General features: G+C 39.2%; 1 long non-coding RNA gene across 1 annotated transcript in view; it reads right to left on the reverse strand.

The window, feature by feature from the left end:
• LOC128079537 (uncharacterized) overlaps positions 1–7,830 on the reverse strand; it is a 57,723-nt gene extending 49,893 nt beyond the window's left edge. The window contains exons 1-3 of the long non-coding RNA XR_008206204.1: positions 7,273–7,830; positions 5,288–5,351; positions 5,064–5,156 (exon numbers count right to left, since the gene is read on the reverse strand). This is a non-coding gene — a long non-coding RNA (uncharacterized LOC128079537). The remainder of the gene's footprint in view (positions 1–5,063; positions 5,157–5,287; positions 5,352–7,272) is intronic.
• Positions 7,831–13,971: the final 6,141 nt, after the last annotated feature.

Raw genomic sequence — 13,971 nt, forward strand, 5'->3', positions numbered from 1 at the left:
CAATGCATGTTAAGGAGGCCTACCCCTACCTCTCTGAACATCAACTGAGATCTTATGCAATCTTAATGGATTGGATCCAGACCTCTCTCTTCCAAAGACACATCAGTGTAAATAGATAATATTGACAAAGATGGAAAGGCAAGAGCAGGAAAAAATGTGTCTCCCACCTTCCCAAAGGACAAATCTCTGAGGAGAGGTGAGATTCATTTAGCTCACCTTGGTCAACACTTACATGACTTCAATTGCCTGGATCATCCAGCTTTATCTTTTAAAATGCTTCTGCCTCTTTCTTTCATGCCTGCTGAATACGTTACCAGTGGGAAAAACAAGTACTTACCTTTAAAATGTGCCTATAAATAAGGTACTGACACATCCTCATTATAAAAAGTTCTGTGAATACATACTGATAGAGCTTTTACAAAGATTGATCCGAAAAATCGTGTTTCCTTGCTATCTGAGCACGCTTTACCTGTATGCCTGAAAGCTTTTCCAGTCAATCTTATCCTACAACAGGCCACAGGTTTCCACGAGTTTTCTGCATGATTCACACTGCTTTGTTTATGAAGGATTGACTTATCAGGGAAGCATGCCTCTTGAGTATTAGAAGCACATTAGCAGTTTTATCTGTGGGGGTAGCAACGGCTATAAAGAGCATACTAACATAACAAAATCGACAACGATCAATTTATTACTCAAATTTTCAACAACTGTTTAATTGACCCATTCTAAGCATACTCAAATTAGTTTCAGTAAGTTATATGAACAATTTCCAGCTACTTGGGATTTGTCAGAAATGCCATTCTTCAAATATTTCAGAAAGAAAAGGAAATATTGCTATACTATAAAAACAAGAAAGTAGCTATCATAAAGATAGCTGTTGATGCTGACAGAAAATGATCATTTCAAGCATATCTGTAAATGATTAAATTGTCTTCAGTGAAATTTCTTTTGTACTAGCAGTTAATTTGAAGCAAAACTGAATGCTTCATGCTCAAAATTGATAAGAAGCATGTAAACAGGAGGGAGAAAGATTGCTTACGAGGGTGAACAGTAATAGCACAAGAGGGAATAGTCTTAAACTGTGATAGAGGATGTTTAGGTTAGATATAAGGAGGAAGTTTTTCACCAGAAGGTGGTTACACACTAGAACTGGTTGCCCAAGGAGGTTATGGATGCTCTATCCCTGGAGGCATTTAAGGCCAGGCTGGATGCAGCTCCGGGCAGCCTGGTCTGGTGGTTGGCCACCCTGCAAATAGCAGGAGGGTTGAAACTAGATGATCATTGTGGTCCTTTTCAACCCAGGCCTTTCTACAATTCTTTCATAAGATAGGGGGCAAAACGTTACAGACACTAAAATACCATGGATGACCAGTTCACATTCTTGCATCTTATGTACAGACCTTCCTCTCCCAACTCCACACTCACAACATATACCTGTCACACCTAAAAATTCAGTCCTTCTGTTTTCATGACAGTCTCACAAGTCCTACATCAAGATCAGAGATTCCTGACTTCAAGGCATACAGAAATCTCTTCCAGGTGAATTTGCACGGTGGGTGGCAGCAGATATTCTTAATAATGTCTGTGTGGGTGAATCCCTCATGGCTCCCAAAGTGTGATGACATGCTGATACAATTAGCACTCAACACAACTATACCTGTAACTCCAGTGTAAATGGATCTCTATAGGATGAGGAAGGGAGCACTGGGCTTGGATAGAAAAAGGGCTAGTCATAGGCTGGTTACCCCAGAGGTTAAAGAAGAAGAGCAATTAAGAAAGAAGAGGGATAGGACTGGAGTCCCCATTTTGTCAGACAGGAAATGAGGGGGAAGAAACAGGAGTGAGGGAGCAAGTTGTAGCTTAAAATGTATGTGTAGAAGCAAGGTGTATAATCAGTGAATACTAAGATGTTACAACTGCAAAATACACAAGAGAGTTAGGTAAAGCAGATTATAAATAACAGAAAGAGACTAGATAAAAAAAGCTTACCCATACCCTAGGCTCACTTATGAAACTCCAGCAAACTAGATCTCCAGGAGAGATCCTTCCCTACTGGTAGTCAGCTCTTAAGTGGGTCTAGGAGAGGTGGAGCCTGGCTCCACCCCTTCCAGCAGCACAGGTGAATTGCCTTCAGCTGTGCTCCCATGGCTGACTCATTGCTTGCCTCAGGTGATCTATCAGAGGTTCAGGCCATGATTCAGCAGTTCCCAAGCACAAGGAAACTAAGGTTGGAAAGGGAAGGTGGGTGGATTGGAGTGCTGGTTTAGAAAGTAAGGAGGGGGCTGCATCCTGTCCTGAAAGCTAGCAACTGCTGATGTGCCTGAAGTGTTAGAACCGTGGAAACCCCATCTGCGTCAAGTTCAGAGTAGAAAATGAATTTCAGAAAAAGTGTATTACAGCTGACAGCTCCCTATCCACTCTTCCTCCTACTACTCTCCTCCCAATTTTTTTTTTTTTTTTAAATCAAAAATCAAGAAAAGGGTTCAGCTTTGGAAATGTGGTTCTGCTCTCAAACTATTTAGCGTCACATCTAACACCCTAAAGTGCACCCATGGGACAGTGGGAGCCAGAGCAGCTGAAAGAAGAGAGTATCCCATCCTTCACCTTGGGTATGTTACTTGATGCTTTTACCTCAAAACTGGACTGCCAAGAGAGTACTGTGAGGTAGCTTCAAGGTCTGTAAATGCAAAGCTATCATTTGCACTAGAAAGGAAAATTAAAACAACAAAATTGTATACAGGCAATGATACCAAGGAATAGCACTTGTCAAAAATACACATATTTTTTCCGTTGACATCTAATGGGCAGGAAAAAAAAAATCCAGTAACATACTACAGATTCTTATCAATTAAACTACATCCTACAGATTTGATTCAACAGTAGCCTACTAGAGTTTTTCCCTCGTAACAAGAAGCACTTTTTTTTCCCCTAACACATGCATACAAAGGCATTTCACCAAGGTGAAGGTACATGTCCCATCAGAAACTTGTTAAAGATGGAAAGACAAAACCAAATCTGGGTAAAGTGCAACTTTCATTTGGCAAGTGCACACCAGACTAGACGTTTTTTTTCTCTAAGTGTGAGATAACCCAGCATTGAAGAGAGATTTGAACTAGATAATCTTCAGAGATTCCTTCCCACTGCAGCAACTGATTCTGTGTAAATACATTGGATCTAATTTAGCAAAGTGTGTGATACAGTGCTGTCCAGAAAATCAGTGATTTGACTGGGGAAGAGGAGAATTGCTACATTGATGAGGAGAATTACTGCATTAATGAGGAGCTTGCATGCGCCTACAGCCAACACAGGGCAGACAAGTTGAGTCAGAGAAGAGTTAATAATTTGGTCACTGGTCTTTGATTAATATTTCCTCAATGTTTTTATCAGTGATTTTGATATCAAAAAATAATAATGAAATTTACTGCTGACAAAGCTAGGAGATGTCATTAATGAAGAGGAAGACCAGAACATCATCATAGAGAAACTGAGTGCCCTTGAATTCCAGAGAAAGAAGTTGGGTAAACAACTTGACAAATAAAAATTAGTTAATAAAATAATGATAGCCTTCCACCAAATTGGAGAAACAATATTTGGAAACTACTAATAGAACAGAAGTCTTGGATGTCTCAGTTAATCACATAAAACCTATGTGTTAGAAAAGAACTCTGAATAAATTTAAACTGGAAAACAAGTTTGTCTAACCAGCAGAACAGTGAGGTCCTGGAAAATTCAAATAACTCTGGAGAAACTAAGGAGAAGAAATTCAGATAAGTTTAAGACAAAGCCTGAGCAATCTGTGAAAAAGTCTATGATATGGTGGTCTGGAAGAGAAAAGGAAGAGAACTTTGCAGCCTAATCTGAAAATACTGACATTGATCTCTTCACTTGCTGCTTGTTCTTTCACATTTTCCATCACCTGCAAGGATACAATTTGATTTATCTCAAACTTACACGGACTGTGTGACTGTGACACCTGCTGAAGAAAATCAAAATTCATTTCTTCATTTGCACACCTACATTCTTAAAAAACAGACGTGCTGAGTTTGGAATAGTCAAGAGGGCTAAAGCAATACAACCCTTGTGTTTTGGATAGACTTAGTGCCTCTCCAAAATCAGCTAATGTGCATCTCATTTTTGGTACCCAAAGGAAAAATATGCATAGGAAATCATGGCTGTTAGCCATCCTTAAATTAAAGAGTAACTATTATCAGTGCATAGTGCTGAAGAACAAGCGAGCTTGTATGACTCAAATTTAAGATCACCAGTGAGTTTAGAGGCTCAAGAGAGAAGGGTTTGGTTTTTTCGTGGCTTTTTTTTTTTTCTCTCTTTTCTGTTCTAACAGGTTAAAAAAACAGCATGAAGAACATCCTGAGGGCACATGACCTAACAACTGTGTCATGACATGTATTTTAGAAAGAAAAAAAAAAAAAAAGATTAACTGCCATGGTGAGCTAAGTGATTCATTAGACAATGTTGCAGACAAAGGAACAAGTTCCTTGCTGTGTTTGTAATGACTCGAGAACAAAACAGTCTAGCTAAGATACCAGAAGTGTTTGACCCCAAAACACGAGGTCACTGGGTTATGCTCACATTACTGCTCTGGTTCAGAGCAGCAGCACAGTGTTGTCCTGAGTGTTTCATTTTACCACCCAGCAGTACGGTTTGGAGAGTAGCCTTAGTACATTCAAACCAGACTCGCTATGCAAAGTTCCTCTCTCTACACAGCTCACCCCAGTCCATAGTGGAGAGAGAAAAGGACTGAACTGGTGAGTGGTCCTTCAAGACAATGTATGAGATGTCAGGGAAACAGATTAAGTCTAATCCAAAATAAAATACCAAAACCATCAATAATGTTGATACACCAGGTGGAGATTCATCTGCTTCAGCCCACTGATCTGCTGATGTCACATGGAGTTGTGCACCTACATAATCAAGTACACAGAGACAGAAACATTGTATCTCCAAGTGAAGATTGTGTGTTAATAGCTACAGCAGGTCTGTGATTACCATTGGTTAGCAATTTTTTGTTTTGTTTTTCAAGGATGAATAGAACTCAGCTGTACCTCAACGAAGTGATCATTAACGTCTCCTTTTTGTAGCAGATGTATATGTCACCAAGATTCCATATACGCGCTCTCCAGTTGGTACAAGTTACCCTTGAAGAGACAAACACTGACTGAGAACACAACAAGACTTCATCCAGCAATTGAAATGGTTGTTCTGGAGAATTTTTTTTTGCATTTTATGATCCTATTGCATGATAAATGTTATTCAGAAAACATAATACCTTGTGTCACAGATCAGCAGAGAAGGAAGATTACTCCATTCCGACTGCTCAATGATCCATACAGCTGTAGGAATGAGAAGATCCTGTAATAAGACTTACAGGCACCAGGGATTAGGTTTACAGTCCCCCACCTCAGTTCCCACAGGCAGATATTCAGAAACATAAGTTGCACTTTGACCTTTAATATTGTCCTTAGTGTCCTTGAGTTACAAAACCCTAATGCACACTTCAATTTCATCTGTCTAACATTATTATAATTTATGGCTAAACATCTCTGGGTTTTCTCCCTCAATAACCAGTCTAGAATTACTCTCACAACATTGCTAAGTTTGGTCAGTTCCAATTCTTGTTTAGTTTTGTCCATTACATCATTGGATCATGTTAACTTCAAACCACATAACTGCTTATACACAAGGAAAATAAGTGTCTTCACAAGTTATATAACATGGAATCCAATTGGAATCATCGAATATGACTGCACCAAGATATCTAAGACCCCTCCTTCACATACTGCTACCCTGAGTTTCTACTCATCATGTGTTCTATAACCAAACTCACTGAAAATGAGTTTATTTTCCAACTGAGCAGAACCAGTATTCATTCTGCCTGCATCTAGCCCAGCTCAGAATATGACATCTACTCTTTCCTTCTAGTGTTTTCCTCAGGCCACCTTAGTCCAGACTGTCTTGTTTGTGAGTCTGGAGCATAGTTCTATACAAGTTCTGCACTGACAAGGAAAATGAACTGCATTAATTACATGGACTTGAAATATGGGTCTGTGCAACACTAGATAGACTTCACTAAAAGTCATTGCAGATGCAAGAGATGCTCAAGGTTTAGAGACTACCAAGTCACTTTCTTCACAGCACTTTTTTCTGCAGCATTCTGCAGCCTAGGAGGCATTATGTATAGGGGCTTCAGGTGAGAATAACATTAGGCATTGTACAGGGCCTACTTCTATGTCTGCTTTCACATAGCTACTGTATGCACAGCTGCACCAGTGCTTGACTCATTTACAATTGCTATGGAGAGAATGAAGCCTGTAGAATTACTACATCCTCCAGTTGCAGCAAGATCTCACAGAACTGAATATCCTTTTGTGAACTTAAGAGGGAAATACAGTAAATATAGAAATCCGTGCCTAGTGACTTGTAGAAAACATGAAGTATCTGTTAGAGTTCAGCTATCAACCTTCATTTGTCTTAGGCTGATAAGTATAACCTCCTTCATAACAAACCTCCTTAATTGAAGAGAGGAAATTGCATCCCTCTCATTTCAAGCTGTTCAATTTTAAAACTCACATACTTTTTTTTAAAATTGTGTTTGCAATCCAAAAATGGACTTAAACAGCATTAAGCCACAAATCACATTTTTTGAGCAACACTGTTCTGCACAAATTTGTATAAATTGGCCCCCCAGCAGTGGAATTTTTGCCTTTGGTAATTGTTCTGCATTTAAGTCAGCTACTAATCAAAACAACACAGTAGTGAGGAATTCTCTGACACTGTGAAGAAGAGCTCAAACACCCACTTCTTCCACGTACTTCTGCTTGGCAACACTTCTTGCAGAAAGAAGCAGTAGTATATTAAGGTTTGTGGAGCCAATAGGAAATGACCAAAAGCTTTTCATTCAGGCTTCAGCCCAAGGTAAACAATTAATTTTTAGTCCTTTAGCATTTTTAGTCCTTTTTTTTTCATCACTTTATTCTCTTTTTCTGCCAAATTATGGATCTGTAGATCCTAAAATGGTATAGAAACTTTTAACTGCCCCAAGCAACTCTCTCATCATGAGACTTTCATCCCAGAGTTGTAGGATTGGTGGCTGAAGTTGATTTTGGTCAAGCACTTTTTAAAGATATTTCTATTAAAATATTTACAGCAAGAATTTCCTGAAACTACAACTTGGTGAACAACATTATGTGCTCATGTCATTGGATAGCTGTGTTTTAGCCATTTATGTGCATGTAGTCAAACATACACACTTACTATTTTGATTTGTTTTCCAAACTTGCAAGGCAACATCCACATTTGAGAAAGTTTAGTCTTGCGCTAAACTTGCAGTCCCACTTTTCTCTATGCCTTCCAAGCCTGCTGCATGGGCAGTAACAGGAAGAGAGAAGCACACCGAAAGAACAAAGTAGAAAATCATGTAATATAAAGTGTATTATTCTAACTAGAGATTCCCTTGGGCAAATGATTCAGGGCTCCTGAAGCTGGAATGGGAAACTGTACTAAAGCACATTTTATTAATGAATACCCAATTCCCCCCCCCCCCGCTGGTAAAGACTGAAGGCAGACAGATGAAAGTAAAGACAAAGGCAATGATGCCTTTCACCTACCCTAGAAGCAAAGGTGGCTTGTCCAGCAGGAACACAGTGCCATCTAGTGAGCCTTCCCCGAAGGAGAAAAAAAACACAGCAGGAAATCATACCTGGAGATAAGAAAACCCTATATTATATCTTGGGATAGTGGAGAAAGTCTGGCAGGCAGCCTGTTCCCATTGCGGGCTATGGGTCTTAGCAGGCAGTAACCACCAGGAGTTTTGGGATGAAAGCCATCACCCCTCTACTACCACTGCAGGGGGGGGGTATCAAGGAACGACATCAGGCCTCAGTGCCTGGCCTGGGCAAGCTGGAGGGGAGCAAAACTTATCATCAGCTTGCCAGCTTCTGGCAAGACAGCAGGTAAGGACACTTATATGGCCTTGGGGACCCTTAAAAAAAAGGGAGGGGAAGGGTGAGGGGAGGGAAAGGGAGGGGAGAGGGGGGAGGGGAGAGGGGAAGGGGAAGGAGGAAGGAGGAAGGAAAGGGAAAGGGAAAGGGAAAGGGAAAGGGAAAGGGAAAGGGAAAGGGAAAGGGAAAGGGAAAGGGAAAGGGAAAGGGAAAGGGAAAGGGAAAGGGAAAGGGAAAGGGAAAGGGAAAGGGAAAGGGAAAGGGAAAGGGAAAGGGAAAGGGAAAGGGAAAGGGAAAGAAAATAAGGCAGTGCAGCTTCACAAATATAGCTGAGGTTCACTTTTCCAGCACTTTGCTTCCCAGGGTTTAATTAGCTCCTGCAGCACTAAATAACAGCTCCCAAGAGGCTGCAGTACATCAGAGCTGCTGCATGAGTGAATGTGGAGGAAAGCTGCAGCTCAGCACCAGAACCAGTATTGCCATCCCAAAACAATCACTGGGACCCTTGTCCCTCACCACTTCCCCCCTGCTGCCTCTGGGCTGCCAGCTGGGGTGGAAGGCATGAATTTTTTCAGCAAGTGGACAACTCAGTTCTTACCCTTTACCTCCTAGACCTTGGTGCACGTTTCATTTGTGGACTCAGATTTTTTTCTGACCAGTCATGAAAAAAATTTAAAAAATTTAAAAAAAATACCAACAAAAAAGCAACAGTGACTCAGAAGTTACTGGATGATCCTAAAGTCCTAGAGAATAATAACAAATATTGCCAATTATCCTCATGTTTGTCATCAGCTTTACAATACTGAAACATACCTGTCTCAAATAATTATAAGAAAGAGGTATTGTATTCCAAAATATCTGTTCTGCAAATGTAGAAAACTCCAAAATGGGAAGAAATTCTCTTTTTTTAATGTAAAGTAAAAGCAGAATTACTCAGCATAGATGACTTTATGAAAAAACTGATCTTTTGGTGCTGATGGTAACTCAAAAGCTGATTTTCATCTGTCCTTGCAGGTGAAACTGTACAACATGTACAGTTCAGCACATGGTCAACCCATTTTGTCAGCAGATGTTGGTGGGGACTACAACTTTCCCCTCATCAGTAAATTGCTATTACCAACTGAGAAGATGAGTAAGGTTTGACAATACCAAATCTGGGATTGCCACCATAGTCCACATTGAATCTATATTTCCCTTGGCACATGAGCACTGCACAGCTTTCACATATGAATGCACTCCTTGGCCGATCCAGTTCTTGCTCCAAGGTACAACCCAGAGGAAGTAAGTCATACTCTTTCTTTTCCCTTGTTCCCCATTCTTTCACAAAGAGAGTCCATGGCTCCGTAGAGGGACAAGAACAGGATGTTCAAGGATGCAAGTATCCCTAAAGCACAGCAGACAAGGTTTGTTTTGTGTGTGTGTGTGAGAGTGAGTTTTGGTTTGTTTTGTCTATGTTAAAGCGCATTAATCTTGAAATTGAAGTAAGTAACCTTCCACAAATATTGTGAGGACTATCAGCAAAGAAAGTAGACAAATTCCAAGGTTGAAGTTTCTAACATAGGCTTCAGCTTTGCATGCATGCTTTGATATCTCTTATCTCAAGGCAAGTCTGTCTTGATATTGTCATCCTTTACAGGCAGGAAAAATGAGGACCAGAATGAAGAAACAGCCAGCCAAGGGAATAAGATAACCAAATAGCAACCAAGGCACTGAAGTCCTAATCTGGTTCGAAGGCTAGAAGACAGCTGTGCTTGCCATGGCAAATAAGTTGTTCCACCAGCAAAGCAGGAGTAGTTACCTGATACTTATACAGATAATCTGATATACTGTATACATCTAATCTATATAAAATAATAGCTTGAGTGAAAAACATGCCTTTAACCAGGGTGTTCCTACCTACTTGAAATTCAAGAAATATGTAACTAGATCTTCCCTGTGGGTTTCCTGTGAGATGCTGAGAGCTGGTCCTACCAGCCACTGAATCCCACAAAGATGTACTTAGCATGCAACCTGCACTTGAAGGGAAGTACTGCCAGCCCTGTAGAATCAGAGACTGCAGCAGGTTCGGATGCAATCAGGATCAGAACAGAATTGTTTATTTTTGCTCAGTTGTCCTGAATGTACCATTTGAAATTGCAATGATAAAGTCATAACTTCAAAAATAGCACCATAAAACCAAAATGGGTAACAGAAATACCTGATAACAGAACAGAAACTGAAAATCAATGTATAAAGAGTATATAATATTCATATTCTTCACGATTCACATCAGAAAGAGTTCATTTTTATGTTTGGAGATAAAAATTAATGGGAGAGCACTAAAATACTCAACACAGGAGAAAATGTAATACCTCTCAAAACTATTGAGGACATTCCAGAAAACTAGCAGTACCTTTCTTTATCACCTTAATAGCCATGTTTCAAATTAAAAGTCAAAGCATTGAAGTTAAGCATTACTAAGACATGCTAATACAGCACCATTGTAAATGAAAGAGGAAAGATTCCCTATAAACTTAAAAGCTAGATCCTCAGAGTTTTCTCAAAGCCTGGGGAAATATTCCAGGAAGGTTAATGCTTTTTTTTTTTTTTTTGTCTGAATGAGGATTCCAGGATTAACCCCACAGCACGGATGAGAGGAGAATCTCCAGGGAAACAGGGAAATTCTCATTGTAAGGGGAGTGCTGGTAAGGAAGGAATATATTTTTGAAAGGATTAGCAGTAACTGTTATCCCACATTATTTTAGCGAGAAATGAAAACGTCTCAGGACAAATAAAATTGCTAATGCATAACCAGGTAGGAACTATCTCACATTTGTGTTTGATCTCATTTTTACTCACTGATGCAACATTAATTTTATCCCATTACTAAACATTTTTCCATTGAACTGCAAATTCTTTCTGGAAAACTATAGTTTGTATACTGGGCCTTAATAACTGCATGGTCACAAGGTATCTAGAAGGTCTTTTGAGAACAAGGGGGAAAAGGCTTCTCAAACAACAAAAAAATGGACCCTAAAGGCTGAAATATTTCAGATCAAATCTTTATTCAGCATTGTCATGTAATCATCATAAAGAAAAATATCGTACCATGTAACTACAGACTGGATTACATGAGCTACACAAAGTCATCCTTTGCCCTATTCTATTCTGGTAAACTCCCACTTGGATGGTGGCAGCCAGGATTATGTGTAACCTTCCTGAAGGGTGTGAAAAATTGCAGCTGAAAGCTGCATACATGGAATCAAATTACAAGTATAGCCCAACTTCACACACACTAGTATAAATCAGAGGTACTAGGCTAAAGGCAGTGGAATTATGCTGCTGTAAAGACCATAAAAATGATGTGCAAGATCCTTAATCTAATCAATTTTAATGTAACACATGGTAATGTCAAGATTTATTTTGAGCACATTAGTTTTTTTGTTCTGTTCTCTTCAGGATTTTGTAATGAAAACAGTATCACCACTTCATTATTTTGGCACCTGAGAAGTGTAAGAGGATGGAAAATAATATTAGCCACAAGGAAAAGAAGTTGATTTGATGCCCCTAAATCGTGATTTATACTCAGAGGTGAAAGGTTTGGAGATCTATATAATTGCTTAATAAAATAGTTTCTCTGACTTCTGCAGCTAACAGTTCTACATCATTTTCTTTTTTTAACTTGCTAATTTTGTACATGGTAAGTGTATTAATTATGAACAGAACTAAAGGGCTAATCTAAATCTTTGATCTTTTCTGTGCCCCAGTTTCCCATTTGTAACACAGAGATCACATTTTTCCTACCCCAGAAGTCTGCTGGGTGATTAGTTCATTAACATTTGTAGGGTGCATTGCATATCCTCAAGTTATTAAATTAGATCATAGCTGATACTCCAATCCTTATTTTAGAAATTAATTCCCACATATTGGACTTCTGATAGGAAAAAAAAATTACTTGGAAAACCGGGTTTTATTTCTAGATAAGCATATTCATCCAGCACAACTGTCCGTACTGAAATCCAGCAATATTTCTCCCAGAAGTCTCAGCAGGAACAGGATCAGCTCCCACTTTCTCTCCTTGTCTCTGGGTTGCCTGACTCTTATCAACACAACAGACACCTTCCAATAGGTACCTTTATTGTTGCACTTGCATCCTATCTTGAGGGAAACTGCTTACCCAACACTTTCCAAAAAGCCAGGCTGCCCGTTTGTACATCTCTGACATCTTTTTTCCGTACAGGAGCATTTAGACATTTATAAGGTGGGCAGTAGACCAGCTTTAAGTCAATTTACATATCGAGAAGGACCATCTATTACCCTCTACCCAAGGGAAAATGAGAATGCACAGGCTACCGATCTGCATAAGTGTTACAGAGTACTACACTTGGAAGTGCCTACATTTAACACTTATAGAAGAAACAGTGGTATTTTCCTGTTTAATCCACTTTTGAAGAATAATGTTGGTCCAGGTGAACAGAGCAGGAAAAAGATAAGCCAGGAACTAATAAAGAAATGCTTATTCAGCTCAGCATGAAGACAAGGCCAAGATGAACTGAGACTTCTGAAGTAATAGACAATGAAATCCTAGGCTCAAATTATGAACAAATTAGCTGGTAATATTTGCTTGTATGTAAGTACCCTGTGTACTAGGAAAAAGGTATTTGAAAATGTGAGGCAATGACCACTAATTCATCAAGGCCATCTGGGCAGGGTTTCATCATTTTCAAACTATCAATGGCTTAAACCCAGGACAACATTACTTACCATGATGAAATTATTCATATGCCCAAAGTTGATAAGGACGAACAAAGAAGACTTTTCTATGAAAACAACTGTTATGCTCTTTCTTGAATTGTGCAATATTTCACTATTTTTCATATAATGTATGGCAACTGTGGCTTTACATTTGTATTCTAGCACATCTCCTGATATCTTACTGTTTCTATATGCAATACCAAAAGAAGCAATCATTAACTTCAGGATATTATTTTATATGCCAGATTATAACTGTCATTCTTTATTGCCACAGACTATTGAAGAGGCACCTCAACTCAACAAAACTGAAGATTTTGTCTTAAGGCATAATAGTATCTCTGAGACTTCACTGTTTGACTCCAATGAGATATTTAGGCACATACTTGAATTAATACATTCAAACTGTCCTCTGAGGTCAGTCAGAATATTGTTTAAAAATAAATTTGTGGTTAACTCAGTATACAAACTTATTTTTCTAATACAACATAACTGCTATGGCAACAATCAGTAGCGCAGTACTCCTGGTGAAAGGCAGTGTGCTTTGATTGTTAAATGAAGATTCAAAGCTTCAGAATTAAATTGTTTTACTAAGAGCTAATGCTCCTTCTGTTTGCTCAGCAGACTGCACCGAGTCTTTATTAGCTCTGATAAGCAGCACAAAAGCAGTGAGTCTACAGCATGCTCTAACAAACAGCTTAGCATTGCAGAGTAAACAAGAGATTGCCTTCCTGTACACTAGCCCAAAGATGACACAATGGGGCAGATACTTATGATACAAATCTACCATCTTTACCTTGGTAAGGAAATCTCATCCCCTTTGAAACTTAACACCTAATAGACTGTATTGTGCAAATGTTAATGACAATCAGGTTATCTAATTCATCCTTATAAGCCTATAGTTTACTGCGTGTGCACAACATGAATTCAGTTTCTATCAGAGCCCTGTGGAACAAAAATAGCATCATCTTGTCCAATGAAATCAGAGAAGTAACCTCAGCTAGCCAGAAGAAAAAAATATAGATATGTGGAAAAGAATAAATGAAAAATACTGTTGAATAAGAGAGAAGAAATTACTGTCTGGCTTGAATGTCACCGGCAAGCTTGTATCATACAAAGATTATTTCGCTGTATTCAGAAATCTCAGTCTTTCTAAATTGCTTCCTTCAGAAATGCTCTGAAGTGTGGTCCTGGGCTACATTTTTCTGGAATTTGGAAGGCAAACTCTTCCTCAGTAGAGTGTCTCCATTACTCAGCTGGAGTGCGTTTGGGCTTTTGCACT

Source organism: Tympanuchus pallidicinctus, unplaced genomic scaffold (assembly GCF_026119805.1).
Source record: "Tympanuchus pallidicinctus isolate F22 unplaced genomic scaffold, pur_lepc_1.0 scaffold1, whole genome shotgun sequence".
NCBI classification, from domain to species: domain Eukaryota; kingdom Metazoa; phylum Chordata; class Aves; order Galliformes; family Phasianidae; genus Tympanuchus; species Tympanuchus pallidicinctus.